The sequence below is a fragment of the Pleurodeles waltl genome, chromosome 1_1 (assembly GCF_031143425.1).
Source record: "Pleurodeles waltl isolate 20211129_DDA chromosome 1_1, aPleWal1.hap1.20221129, whole genome shotgun sequence".
Lineage (NCBI taxonomy): Eukaryota > Metazoa > Chordata > Amphibia > Caudata > Salamandridae > Pleurodeles > Pleurodeles waltl.
In genome coordinates, this window is record NC_090436.1 from 968,197,156 (window position 1) to 968,210,462 (window position 13,307).

Genomic DNA, 13,307 nt, shown 5'->3' on the forward strand with positions numbered 1-13,307 from the left:
GGCAAGTTGGGGCTGTCAAGGTTCATGTCATTTAGTCAGATTTGTATTGTATCTTGTTTATTGTTCTTAGCAAGTAACAGGCATTCTGTTATGGTTGGGTGGAGCTTCAGGTAGGCGCTAGACATCCAGGTCCGAAAGATGTGCAAGGAATGTTTGACGCATTGAAGCAGAGGAGATTTTTCAGTAGAATTGTGTATTATCAGCATATCGGTTAATCTTGATGCTGTTTTCTGTCAGTAGAACACCAAGTGGCTCTATGTATAGGCTGAGAATCCCATTCAAGACTCTAGGATGTGTATGAGGGTGGGATGGTCGACTTCATCAAAGGCAGCTGAGAGGTCTAGCAATAAAAGGAGACTGAGGTCACTTCCATCTATGGTCAAAAGGCAGTTGTCTACAATGTGTAGGGTAGTAACCTCTATGTTAATACGTGATCTGAAGTGAAACTAGACTAGTAGTCATCAGGCAATGGTTGGCAATGTTGGGGTTGAACATAAACTGCTTTTTTGATTATTTTGCTGATGAGCAGTAGGTGAGTGATGGGCCTTTAGTTGGCAAGGTCAATTCGGTCTAGTTTAGGTCTCTTTAGGAGTGGGGGGATCTGGAATTTCTTGAGACCCTCTGGGAAGATGTCTCGAGTGAGGGAGGCATTGATAATGGTAAGTAGGTGTACAAGAGTATCTCAAGAGAAAGCTTTAATTCTGGTTGGTGGTAAGAAATCATCTTCATAAGAATTGGCTCTGAGGGAGTTGAGTATGTCAGCAAGATCTAGGAAAGATCAGGATTTTAAGGTTGACCAGTTCAGGACTCTACAGTAAAGGGGTGGTTGTAGAAAGTGAAGCAAGCCTGATGTCACTGATGTGCAATTGGATCTTCTTTATTTTTTCACAGAAGAAGAGGTTGATATTAGTGTACTTTTCTGTGAAGTGAGGAATAGGTGGATCAAGCAGGGGGCTGATACAGTGCTTTCTTGTCTTGAACAGTGTCCTGCTTCTGCTGGTGGCTTCAATGATGGTGTTGGTGTAGTCATTTGCTTTGGCTGATGTGAAGAGCTGTCTGCATGTTGAGCAGAGGGAGGCTCTCTGGAGTTCTGTTTTTCTTCCATTTTCTTTCCTGTCTGTGGGTGGATTGTTTATTGTCAGCAAGATCTTCAGAGTATCAGTTTGCTAAAGGCTTTGGCTTGCATGTGCATGTTGTAATTGGGGTGTAGATGTTAACACAGCTTTTCAAAAAATTATTGAAGTTGTTTAGGAGGATGTTGGCATTGGGTGTGAAGCTGATAGTATGAGAGGTAAGTTCAAGTAGTAGGTTGTCTATGGAGAAGACTTTGAAGGATCTGAAGGTTTCTTCTTGTTTGTGTTGACCTTGATTTGTTGGTAGACACTAAGCATAGAGATGGTAAAGTGGTTGGTCAAGTCCAGAGGTATGGGTGGTTTGCACTCCATTGATGGTGATGTTGAGGAGACAATGTCAAGAATGTGGCCTTTGGAGTGTGTTGGTTTGGTTACGTGGGTTGCCTACGTCTGGGTGTGATTGTGAGGTCTGGCAATATAGGGTGATAGGTAAGGCATGTGATTATATCTAAAATTCAATTTCAGTTTCTTTAAATCTAATCTTGCAAGTTTCAGTGAAACAGGTGTTCTGGCCCAAGGCTCTTCCTGTTCCTCACAGGCCGAAACAAAGTGATACCTTTGACAGTGTCTACCTATGATGGGAACGCCTGGGTGATGGGACATCCTCAAGAGTTCACTGAAGTAGATAGAAGGCAGGAAGTGATGGTACTTCCTGTGCAAATGGATGATGGGAAATGCAGTAGAGTCACTTCTTGTGTAGATGGCTAAGGGGCAAGGAAGTCCATTTGCATGGCTTCTTTTTATAAAGATGGTTTTGGCAGAATACCAGTAATGTCACTTCCTGTGCAGAAGGGAAATTCAGTGATGTCACTTCCTGTGCAGATGGATGATAGGAAATGAAGTCCTCTTACTTGACTGCTTCTTTTAAAGACGGTTTTGGTGGTAGTCAGTGATGTCACTTCCTGTGCACATGAACAATGAGAAATCCGGTGATGTCACTTCCTGTGTAGATGGATAATGGGAAAGAAATAAACAGAGGGGCCTGCATGTGTTACACACAGCAACTTGACATGGTGTAAAGCATTCCTGAATTTGTAGTATCTGATTTTGCATATTCACAATCCCACTGCAGAATCTTAGAGGTCTATCACTTTAACACTGCTCACCATCATTACCAAGCGTATGAATCTGAATTGATTCCTATTTCGTTGAACAAGGTAACACTCTTCTCTTAATTGATTCCCTGTACATGGCAGTAGATTTGGCACCAGGATGTCTCCACATTCTTTTCAAATTTCAGCAGTTATGCTATCTGACCCTCCAGGTAGCTCTTTATTGCCAGGAAAGATCTATGAGTGTTCCTAATAGCCCATCATCAGCTCTGTTCCGGGTCACCATCCTCCTTGAATGCTGCCATCTTCAGGGTGATCTGCATTAAAGTGCACAATTTATAAAGCGGCTTTCAAATGGTCATTCTGCACACTTGTAACAGTAGAGCCCATCACAGAAACTCAAGCTGGATGAGCTCATGAACAGGCCACCATCCTGGGAGCCCAGTGAAAGTGCCCAGATCTTGGGGTGGAGCACCGCTAGGTCCACACTACTACACTGTCAGGAAGACTAGCTGCAGTTTGAGTCAGGCTGATTCTGTCCACTAGGTTAATATCCCACTGGAATCCAGCTTAGTCACCCCTCTTGACTATTTCCACAAGCAGTGCCACCATGGCCTCGGCAGACTGGACTGGACACGTGGCGGATCTGGTGCCTGCACCTCCAACCATTAATGACAGGCCACAACAGACTAAGCATCCCTCTGTTCCACTGGCAGGCAATATAAGGTGCTTCCCTCAGGCCCCAGCTCTGCAGCATATGTGTCCCACAGCCCATATAATTGGGCATGTCATCAACCATCAGTCTCATCCACCTCGTTGGCAACCCTTCTTTATTGTCTCATAAATCACTTTTTTACACTTTTTTTTCTTTCTCATGATTGCTTTATACCATCTTACATGGGATATGATATGGGTGCAGATAGTTCATTTAGTCATATTGTCATTTTTGCCTGTAAATATTTCAATTCAATTCATAAAGCTTTATTCGGCACATATAAATGACCATGAAAGCATGAACAAAGAAGAAGAAAAAAAAGACAACAGTACACATTTACAAAGACATTGCAACCAAAACCCACAGTTATCAATCATAGTCAATGGCTCATTGAGTAATACATACAGTCATTCATAAGTATATAAAATGAACAATAAAATATATTAAAAACTCATACTTTTCCTGGAATTGATGCACTGATTTAAAAAGGTGGCAGTATAAAAACAAATATCTGCCGATTGCAGATTAAAAATTAAAGCCATGGCATGTTTAGCTGTACGTGTTCCGTATTTAACAAACAGAGGTTTCAAAAATACTATACGAAAACATGTATACAGTTTACAGAACAGCAGAAGGTGCACAGTGCTCTGTGTAGATACATTATCGCACCTACATGGCCCATTCGGGTGTTTCTTAATGTTTGGATGGGCTACTAAACAATGTGCCATCCCAAATCTTAGTCTGGTTAGCACAAATTTATGTGAATTCCTAGTCACCATAGTTAGGTAAGATGGAAAACCCTCCATTAGATTGTATCTATTATAAAAAATGACGTAGGACAATGATCCGGCTATGGTTGCTCGTTTCCTTTCTGCATAAGTTAGAAATATACTTTTCATTTCTGATTTGGAGATCGTGGTTGCTGCACTAGGATTATTTAAAATATTCAGATTAAAAATGTCTGAAAAACAGACAACAACATATTTAACCCAGGGAATATCTCGATATTTATCCAAACGTAAGCAATCCTCAACAATAGTTCTGTTAAGTAGCTTCTCATCGCCAAGCCAGAAAGACCGCCAGATCATCAATGGTCTAAGTGATATCAGATCAGTTAAATAATTAATGGCTAATTCGCGGTGGCTTAATTCAGTTGAGGCAGAGATGGGCAAAAACAGGAGCTTTTTTAAAAACATATTTTCCTCCAACTGTAAGTTGTAGGTACAGCTATAACCCCATACTCCTGCCCCATACAGAGCAATAGTCACAAATCTAGCTTGGTAAATCTTGAGCATATCCCTGGTTCGACGATCCCCAACTTTTGCAGCAAATCTATAAATACCATAAGCATTTTTTGCCATTTTATTCCGGATGTTATTAAATTCATTGTTCCATTTCCTGTCATTAGAGAAGGTAATACCTAGGTAACAAAATGTATCCACCTGTTGCACCTTTTTGCCGTCTATAAAAAAGGCATTTAACGTTTTGGCTTTAGCTCCGCAGGTCATGGTATGCGTTTTTCCCTTATTAATTACTAGTTTTCTATCTTTAATAAAGGAGGAAAAACTATCCATTAGTCGTTGTAGTCCAACAGGTGTTCGAGAGAGTAAAACAGCGTCGTCGGCATATAGTAACACCGGCACCGGAACACCGTTGATCTGAGGGGCATCAGCATTAACCTTTTTTAAAATATCATCAATTCCATTAATAAATAAAATAAATAAAAGAGGCGCCAAAACACAACCCTGTCTAATTCCTCGTGTAACACAGATTTTTGGAGTACATTCTCCTCTGGTTCCATAACGTACGTTGGTTTTCAGTTTCTCGTGTAACCTAGCGAGGAAAAAGATTATGCCTTCTGGGGCTCCTAAATTTAACAGAGTTGGCCATAAAATGGAATGGTCTACCATATCGAATGCGCTGCTCAGGTCAGCAAAACAAAGATACAGGGAACCGGGTTTCGCTTCAGTATACTTCCCGATCAGTAGATCAAGATTGATGCACTGGTCGAGCGTACCTCATCCCTTCCTAAAACCATACTGGCTATCAGCCAGTATGCTATCCTGCTCAGCCCATTCCTCTAGTCTTACTAACATCACTCTACTCATAACCTTGACTGAAGAGTCAAGGAGAGAGATCGGGCGGTAATTCTTAGCGTCAGATCTACTTCCCTTTTTATGAATTGGCACAATGATTGATTCACCCCAAGTTACAGGGGCCTCGGCACACACGGCAACATTAAAAACAATAGTTAAAAGGGGGCCCCAGACATCTGGCGCAGCTTTATAAACGTCTATAGGTACCCCGTCCGGGCCCTGAGCTTTCCCTCCTTTGCTAGCCCGTATACCATATTTGACCTCCCTCACGGATATATCCAAAGGCAGAGTAGGCCACTTATTGGGACTAGGATCATTGACTTTATCAGAGTCAAAAATGCTTGAGAAATGTGCAATCCAACCCTCGCTAGAAACATTAGAAGTCAACTGTGGTGTTTTTTCATCCCTTAGAAAAGGCGAGTTGACCGTGGCCCAGAATAATGTACAATTTGATAATTCAGCAGCTTGGTTGAGGGAATCCCAAGCCTGTTGCTGCAGTTCACCCTTCCTCTGTTTGAGCGCACATTTATATTCCATTCTTAATTTATTTGTCCCTGGGCCTCGCTGCTAAAGCCTGCTTGAGGCCAGTTAGTGCGGAAGTGCAAAGGTGATTAAACCATCTCGGTCCGTTCCTACTTTGCCTACTATTGCGACTGGTAAACTTGGCATCAATAGCTTTATTAATTTGGTTAAAACAATATAAAACCCTCTCAGAGTCAGAACTATTTTTTAAAATAGAAGCAATGTCCAGCGGGCTCTCATTAATTATGGAGCTAGTTAAATCATCGGCTCTTTCACCAATCCATCTTAGCCTTACACCATTAGTCCTATGTGGTTCTACATTAGAAATAATAATTCCCACATCCACCGAACTTCCGGCCCAAAGGGTAGTGTCCAGAATAATACGGTTGTGGTCACTTAGGGTAGTTACTTCAATTCTTGGTGGATCACAGTAAGAACTAATATTAGAAGATGTGATCACATGGTCAATGACCGAGCTGGTGTGCCAATTTTTAAAAGTGGGAATGGGTAAACCATTAACATCTTTGCAGCACTCCACTATTTCCAGGTCATAGCAGCCCATGAACTTAGGCAGTGCTTCCCCATAACTGTTATGTCCAAAATGCGGGACATCCCAGCCGGCACTGTTAGTAACCCCACAAACCCTTTGTGTAGACAAATCGCACAAAGTAGTATTGAAGTCCCCTACCCAGATGAAGTCAAATACAACATTCTGTTCCAGACATAGATTTTCGACAGCGCCGGCTAAGTCTGTTACTATTTTGACCCGGGTAACATCAAAAATGTTATTATAATAGTTAATCAATAAAACATGATGGTCTTTGTCATCCACAAGCCAGAGGATCTGCACAAGGTCCCCTACAGGTATATACTTTTTAACCACAATAGGACGACAGATCGTTACAAGTATAAGGAGACCGCCTTTCGCTCTACCTATACCACCTCCCAACGCCGGTAAATTGTAAGAAACGAATCCCTCATAGTTAACTTCATCTTTACACCATGTTTCTTGAAGACATAAAATGTCATGGGCATTAACAAACGTTAACCATCCCGGATCCCTCTCCTTCGATTTCAGCCCTGCCACATTCCAACAAACAATAGTAATAGTATCCTTACCCTTAACACAATTACTATCAGGCACCATACCATTGTTTCGTCCCCAATTCGCATTCTGGTTTGAATTGCTTATGTCCCCACAATCAGGCGGTGCCCTTATATCCACCGCCAATTCGATTTCTGTGTTGTTGGGCATCTCTTGGGCCATGGTATTGTCTATACCAATATCCACACAGGGAATAATAATCACCTGGGGTAAGAACTGCCCTCCCTCATTAAGTCAATCATTTGCATCCAGAGAACTTAGGGGTTGAAACCGGTTTTGCATTGAAATATCAGGGTATAGCCTGTGTGTAGCAGGGCATAATCTACTTCCTCTACTCCCATAAGGGGCATTATTATGATGGCTGTAAAAGAAAGCAAGCGAGCGGGCACACACATTATTATCAATAATTGGTAATGAGGCAGCTCTTAATAATACAGTGGCAGCATGTTGAGGGTGTTTAAAGTTTATAATGACACAGTCACCACTAAAACTTTTCTTAGAGCTCCCTATCCAATTTACCCTTCTGGTAGTCAGAACTTGATCTGAAAGTTCAGTTGGGAATCCACAATGCCTGTGCATCCAGGAAACGGTTTTATTTTTTAAAGACTCGTGGGTTTCCTGATGATTCCCCTTAGCAACAGGGGGAACATTAGCTAAAACTACCACATATGGTGCGCAGTCAGGAGGGAGATTAATGGCGCGCCTTCGCCTTACCTCAGTCCAATCCTCTTTTCTATCAGGTATTAAAACAACCTGACTATCATTACAGGCTAAGGACTGTGCTGTCGGGTAGTTCTGTACAACACTCCTACTAATATCTAAACCTGTAACATCACCGGGAGGAGCAACCTGAATATCATGATTGCTTATTGTTATTGGGGCTGACACACTATCTGCTTCCACCAGTGTTTTTTTGAGGAGATCGCCTAATCTATTAACCTCTGCGGTAAACTGATCAATTTTTACCATAAGAGGTTTGACAATACCCTTAATCTTTAAGTCAATAATACTTACTAAGTTTTTTGTTTTTTCTGCATCTAGTTTAACGTCGTCGATATTTGCCGTATTATCCTCATCCTTATCTGGATTCTTGAGGGGGCTAACTAATCTTTTTTTTGCGGGCCGAGCACCCCCACGTTTAGTCTGGGTCTTTCTACATGCTCTAACCACTCTAGATAGTGGGGTGGGTGGATGTTGCACTATGGGATCAGTAGAAACCTCTAGATCGGCTAAGGTAGAAGTATTCTGCATAATCATTTCCCTATCAGGAACACCGGAATTAGTGCAGACACTACTACTGTCATCCAGAACCAATGGAGCAGGTGAAAGTTGCACACTAGATAATGGGGGGGGCTGCTAAGCCCTAGGGATTGTCTCCTCTCACAGTTAATTTTACTAACAATCTTCACTAAATAATTATCCAATGTCTGGGGTATAGAGGGGACTTTTTGCTTTGACGTGCTTAACAGTCACAAATTATCACTTTAAAATCGAATAAGGCTTTCCCTAATTACACACAAATAATAAGATAATAAGGGCTGCTTGAAAACAAAATGTGATATACACAACCTACATACAGTCCAAAAAAACACTTAAAGAACTCTCACAGTGTACAGGTATACAGGTATACAGGTCTACAGGTCACAAAAGTCAGCAGCCTGTATAAACCAGAACCTTGTCACGAACTGTCACGAACTGTCCGCCCTTTATCCAGGCTTCGTCCTCGACAGTACACAAACACCGACAGAGCCCGCTCACGAAGGCACACAGACACCGACCGAGCCCGTCGCACAGACACCGAAAGTATACAACACCGACAGAGCCCCTTGCTTTGCTCCGTCTTTGCCTCCACACCTCGTCACTGTCTCGCCTCCCCTGCTCGGAGCCCACGATCCTCGATTCCGGAGGTGCGTTGTTGATGCGCAGTTAAAGCTCAGCTGTCAGGAAGGTTGGTGGCTGGTTTCACGTACTTTCATACAGTCACAGCTGTCTGTCAGTTCATTCACTCCATTACTGCAGTACAAACCGCAGCTGCCCTCCCCGTGTTATTCCACAACCTGGGCCTATAGCACTTCCTCTTGCGCGGTTTCAGTCACGATGGTACACAGAGAGTGAAGTTGCACCGATTTCATGTCATCGTCGAGAAAATCAAAAGCCGCCGAACTGGTAGCGTGCACGCCCTGTAAATCCGCGTACAACCAAGAAGGGGGGCGAGGGAAAGGGCCACTTACGCGAAGGGCGATGCAGAACTTCCAGACAGTCCTGGGCAGTGCGTAAAGCACAAGACCGCGCGAGGCTACGGGGCCCTGTCTCTCCTGGCGGCCGGCGGGGGACAGCTCTTCTCTCAGGTGGTCTTCCAGTGCCCCTGCAACGCCTGGAGCTTTAGCTACAATCTGGTCTCCATGCTGGTGCCCGCTCTGGTGCTGCTGCTGCTGCTGCTCGGCCTCCTGCTCAACTCGCGCACCTGGCGGCTGCTCACGGGCTGTTGCGCCCCTTTTCCAGAGCGCAGCTCCCGCCGCTGCTGGCTGCGAGTCCTCGGGCTGCTGGCGGCCGGCGCCTCGGTGGTCCCCTTCACCTGGATCGCCGTAGCCTACTACGAGTGTTTGGTTACCGGGGAGCAGCCGCTGGCACCCCCCTGGCTACAGACGAGGCTACAGTCCTACTTCAAAACACAATGTCCCACACCTGCCCTTACCAAGTATGTATACTTAGAATCAGGTGACAACCTCTCCACCACTTGCAGAGAACCTTCAGACGGTAAATTCAGCCTAATATTCACCTTACGCTGCAGATCTTTTAACGGATCAGCTGTAAATATTTAGTTGAGCATTCGCCAACATGGCTATTCATCTGAATAGTAAATTATCTTTATATATTCTCCAGCACACTGTATTGCAAGTTGGCAAATCTTTAGGGTAACATAAACCAAATTGAAAATTATTTTTTGCATATTTTCAAGTGCTTTCGCCAATCTCACTCTTTATGAGTTAAGGGCTTGTTTCACATGACCACACTTGACTTAGTCACACTATAGCTAAATAGTATGGCAGTTCAGCCTTAAATTCTTTATTAGTGTCGTATAAAACAAAACAGTTACAATGTGTTATATAAACTGCACAAATGCAATATATTTCCAAGAAATTGAGTATTTTGTTTTATGGATTGAACATTTTGGATAATAGAGTTGACCCCTTGTAAGTCAGCTAGCTTTCACTCAGCTCCTCCTCCTCGTCGAATCCCCATACTGCAACACAAATGGTTGTGTCGGTTTAGGCCACGTCCTGGGTAGATCAAGCGGTACAGGCAAAAGCCACAGGAAAGCTTGGCTCGTTATGGCCTCGAGTTAAGGCAGAACCAGGCTTCAGGCTGGAGCTGGATTCAAGCTTTCCGTAGCTCGCCCACCTCTAGGTACTGCATAGCCCTTCCTTACATGGTGGTGCTCGCCTGGTTCTTTATATGCAGTGCTTGAAATTTAGTGATAGAAGTGCAGTTACTCCCTATACCAGAGTACCTGGTTGCTGTGAGAAGTTCCAGGATTCTGTCGTTAAATAAAAGTATTGCACCCCAGCTTTAAAGTGCTGGTACTCCTTGAAGTGAAGAGAAGCGCAGGTGCTCAGAATATCTGATCCAATGCCTATTTAAAGCCCTGCTCATACGGCGGTTATGTGTGTGTGATGTAGAGGTTATTTCTTCTCCGAGTCAGTGCAGGTGCCACATGACCCGGTAAAATGGCTTGTAGTTTGCAGCAGTGGTTTAGTCCATTCCCGTCTGTTAATGCCCTCTTCTGAGCGTGTGGCAGTCCCCATGGGTATTAGTTTAATGGACTGTGCCTAATCAACGGGCTGCACACATACAGTTAATGTTGCAAGTATGGCCAGGTTATCGAGGCCGGAATACTGTAAAAGTATCCTTTCCTGTTCCAGCTCATCAGCTCAGCTGTCACTTTCGGTGTTGGTAACTCTCAGATAATGGCCGAGGCCTGCCTGCGTTCTCCAGCAGGTAAGCGGCCCCTCAGCCACTGCTCATTGAAGCCTCAAGTCTGCCAAGAAGGCCGCATGTCAGTACTTTTCAGGGAACTTCTCAACACACAGTACTGAAGCCACCAGGGGTTCCTTCTGCACAAGCCATGCAGGTTTACTCCTGGTTTTGGCGGCTCACGTTTCATTTTGTTTCTTATGATAGCGGTCCTGGGGTAAGCAGCCTCTCCCTGTTCAATTCGCCTTTGGTTTCTTGGCACCCTTAAAGTACTCCGCATTCCCCAGCCTCCGCCTCTTGCAAAATGAGTCGTATGTTTGTGGGAGAGAGAGACCAGTGAATGGCAGCAGTTGCCTTCGGCCAGTGAAAGAATTTGATAGATTAAATTACAATTGCTGATATATGTGTGATTTACATGACTCAAGTCCCAACCGGGATGGCTCAGCTTTGCATCCTTCCAAGTTTGATAAAATGAATGCCATCGAGTACTAATAACACCAGCAGTTCAGTTTGTGAAGCGGCCTTTCTAAGTGCTTCTCTGCCTTCGATCACTGCGTGGAACAAACGTTGTCGGCAACAAACCTTATAAAAGGAAAATCCGATTAAATGACAGACCTAATAAAGATGGAATTTGCCCTTTTTGAATGCCATGATGACTTTCCGTCACTTGAATTTATTTCAATCAATAAGACCCTGGCCCATGTCGACCGCGCTGAATTATGCCACATGCCAATCACGGGCTGGACGCTGGGCCCACTCCCCGGCTGTCTCTGTATTTTGTCAGCTCTCCTCAGTCTACAGATTGTGGCACGAGAGCTCCAGCAGAAGCATTCATATTTGAATCTGTGCGGTTGAATGATGCAGAGCGCCGGGCTAGCCAGATTTTAATGATGTTTCCTTTCTGATGGTTTTCAGCCTTTGAGTTAAGCCACCGCTCTCTTCTCCGACACCGGAAGACAACAGGCTCATCTCTTAATCCCAAAGCAACCGGCCCTGACAAGCATAGTTAGCAAATAAACACTACAGCCTGTGTCTGACTTTAATGATCCTCAAACACTTCCAATGGCGGCGATCGGGAAACTCAGTGAATGCACCAGCCGCGGCCCTCCACTTTTGCCCCTCATGAAGAGTGCCTGTCAGGCTGAGCAAAGGCCAGCCTGACAGACACTCTTCATTTTCAGCTAAGGCAGCCAGGAGCGAGACATGCGCGATTTGCACAGACTCCTGACTGCCTGAGCTGAACTTTGCGCTCCTATGGGCGTGACTTCCTGACTCAAAGGTGCCTCGAGGCCCTCCCCCTTGGTGACGAGGGGAAGCGTCACCCATTGACTTCGACCTGGGCGCATCAGGTTTAAGCCCTGAAGCGCCCAAGGCGAGTGTCAATCAGTGACACCTGGTCACAGAGTGGGGTGGGGTCAGCAGTCTCACTGACCCCATCTGTTAGAAATGGGGTTTCTGGTTGGCTAGGGTATGCACCTAAGCCAGGCAGAACCCACCCACTCTAGTCAGGGCAAGGGAGTCACACGTCCAAGATAACCCTTGATCACCCCCTTGGTAGCTTGGCACAAGCAGTCAGGCCTATCCCAGAGGCAATGTGTAAAGCGTTTGCACGACACACACAACACACGTGATGCAAAATGTACACCACAAAAGTAAACATAACACTGAGCTATATAAAAATAAACTGTATTGCACAAAACATAATTAGACTAACATTACACATTAGTAATACCCTGATACCTTAGCAGTTGTCAGAACGTTACACAAGTTACTAATACTCTGCAAGAATAAGCAGTGGTCAAATTAGAACACGTAAGTACTCAGGATTCTGCAACATAAGCAGTAGTCAGGAATTGCAGTAAGAATTCTATGCACTTGTCATGAATAATTCCTAAATACCCATAAAAGGAACATTAGAAAACATCTCACAAGTCACATAAATACATATCAGCAAATCATGCCCATAAAAGGAACATTAGCACATATAAGTAATGGCAGGAAAAACAGGTAAAACATATGAATTCGCCTAGGTCCATACTTGGCTCACTGAGCCACTATATTCCTAGAGAGTACCTTATTTCCTGGTGAAGAGGCACTCCCTGTGTCTAGAAGAGCATGGGGGGGGGCCCTGGCGCTCCTGCGTGCACAACGGGGGCCACACGGTGCTCCTGGGGGAGAGGGGCGGTCGGCACCCTCTCCTTGTAGAAAACGGGCCCCTTTGGGGGCCCGTGATTTGGATGGGGGCCTGCCTCGGCCTCCTCACACCCTGTCCTCTGGGTGGGGCCCAGGTGAGGCCCAACAACAATCAGGGGCAAGAGGGAAGGGACCTCCGTTGAGGTCTCCTTCCCGGTTTTCCTACAATGCCCGTTTCTTTTTAAAGAGAAAAGGAGCGTCCTGCTCCAACTGCAGAGACCCGGGGAAGGGGGTGCTCCCCAGCGCCTTCCCAGAGTCCTGCTATGAGGCTTGGAAGGATCTAACCCCTCCTGGGGCCCGAGTAGACACTCGCCCGCACCCGATGCGGTGCGCGAGTGATGGGAGAAGCTTCCCGGGCCGCGGCGGTGATCCCAGGCGGATAAGAGGCAGCTGGTGCACCGGGGGTGCTCCCAAGAGCGGACCGTGCCCCGGGGGCGCCGAGAGGAGCACGCTTGCTCCACTTTACTTCTTCACGTGCCCAGGGGCACTGGGCAGAGCGCGGTCTTCGCGCTAAAC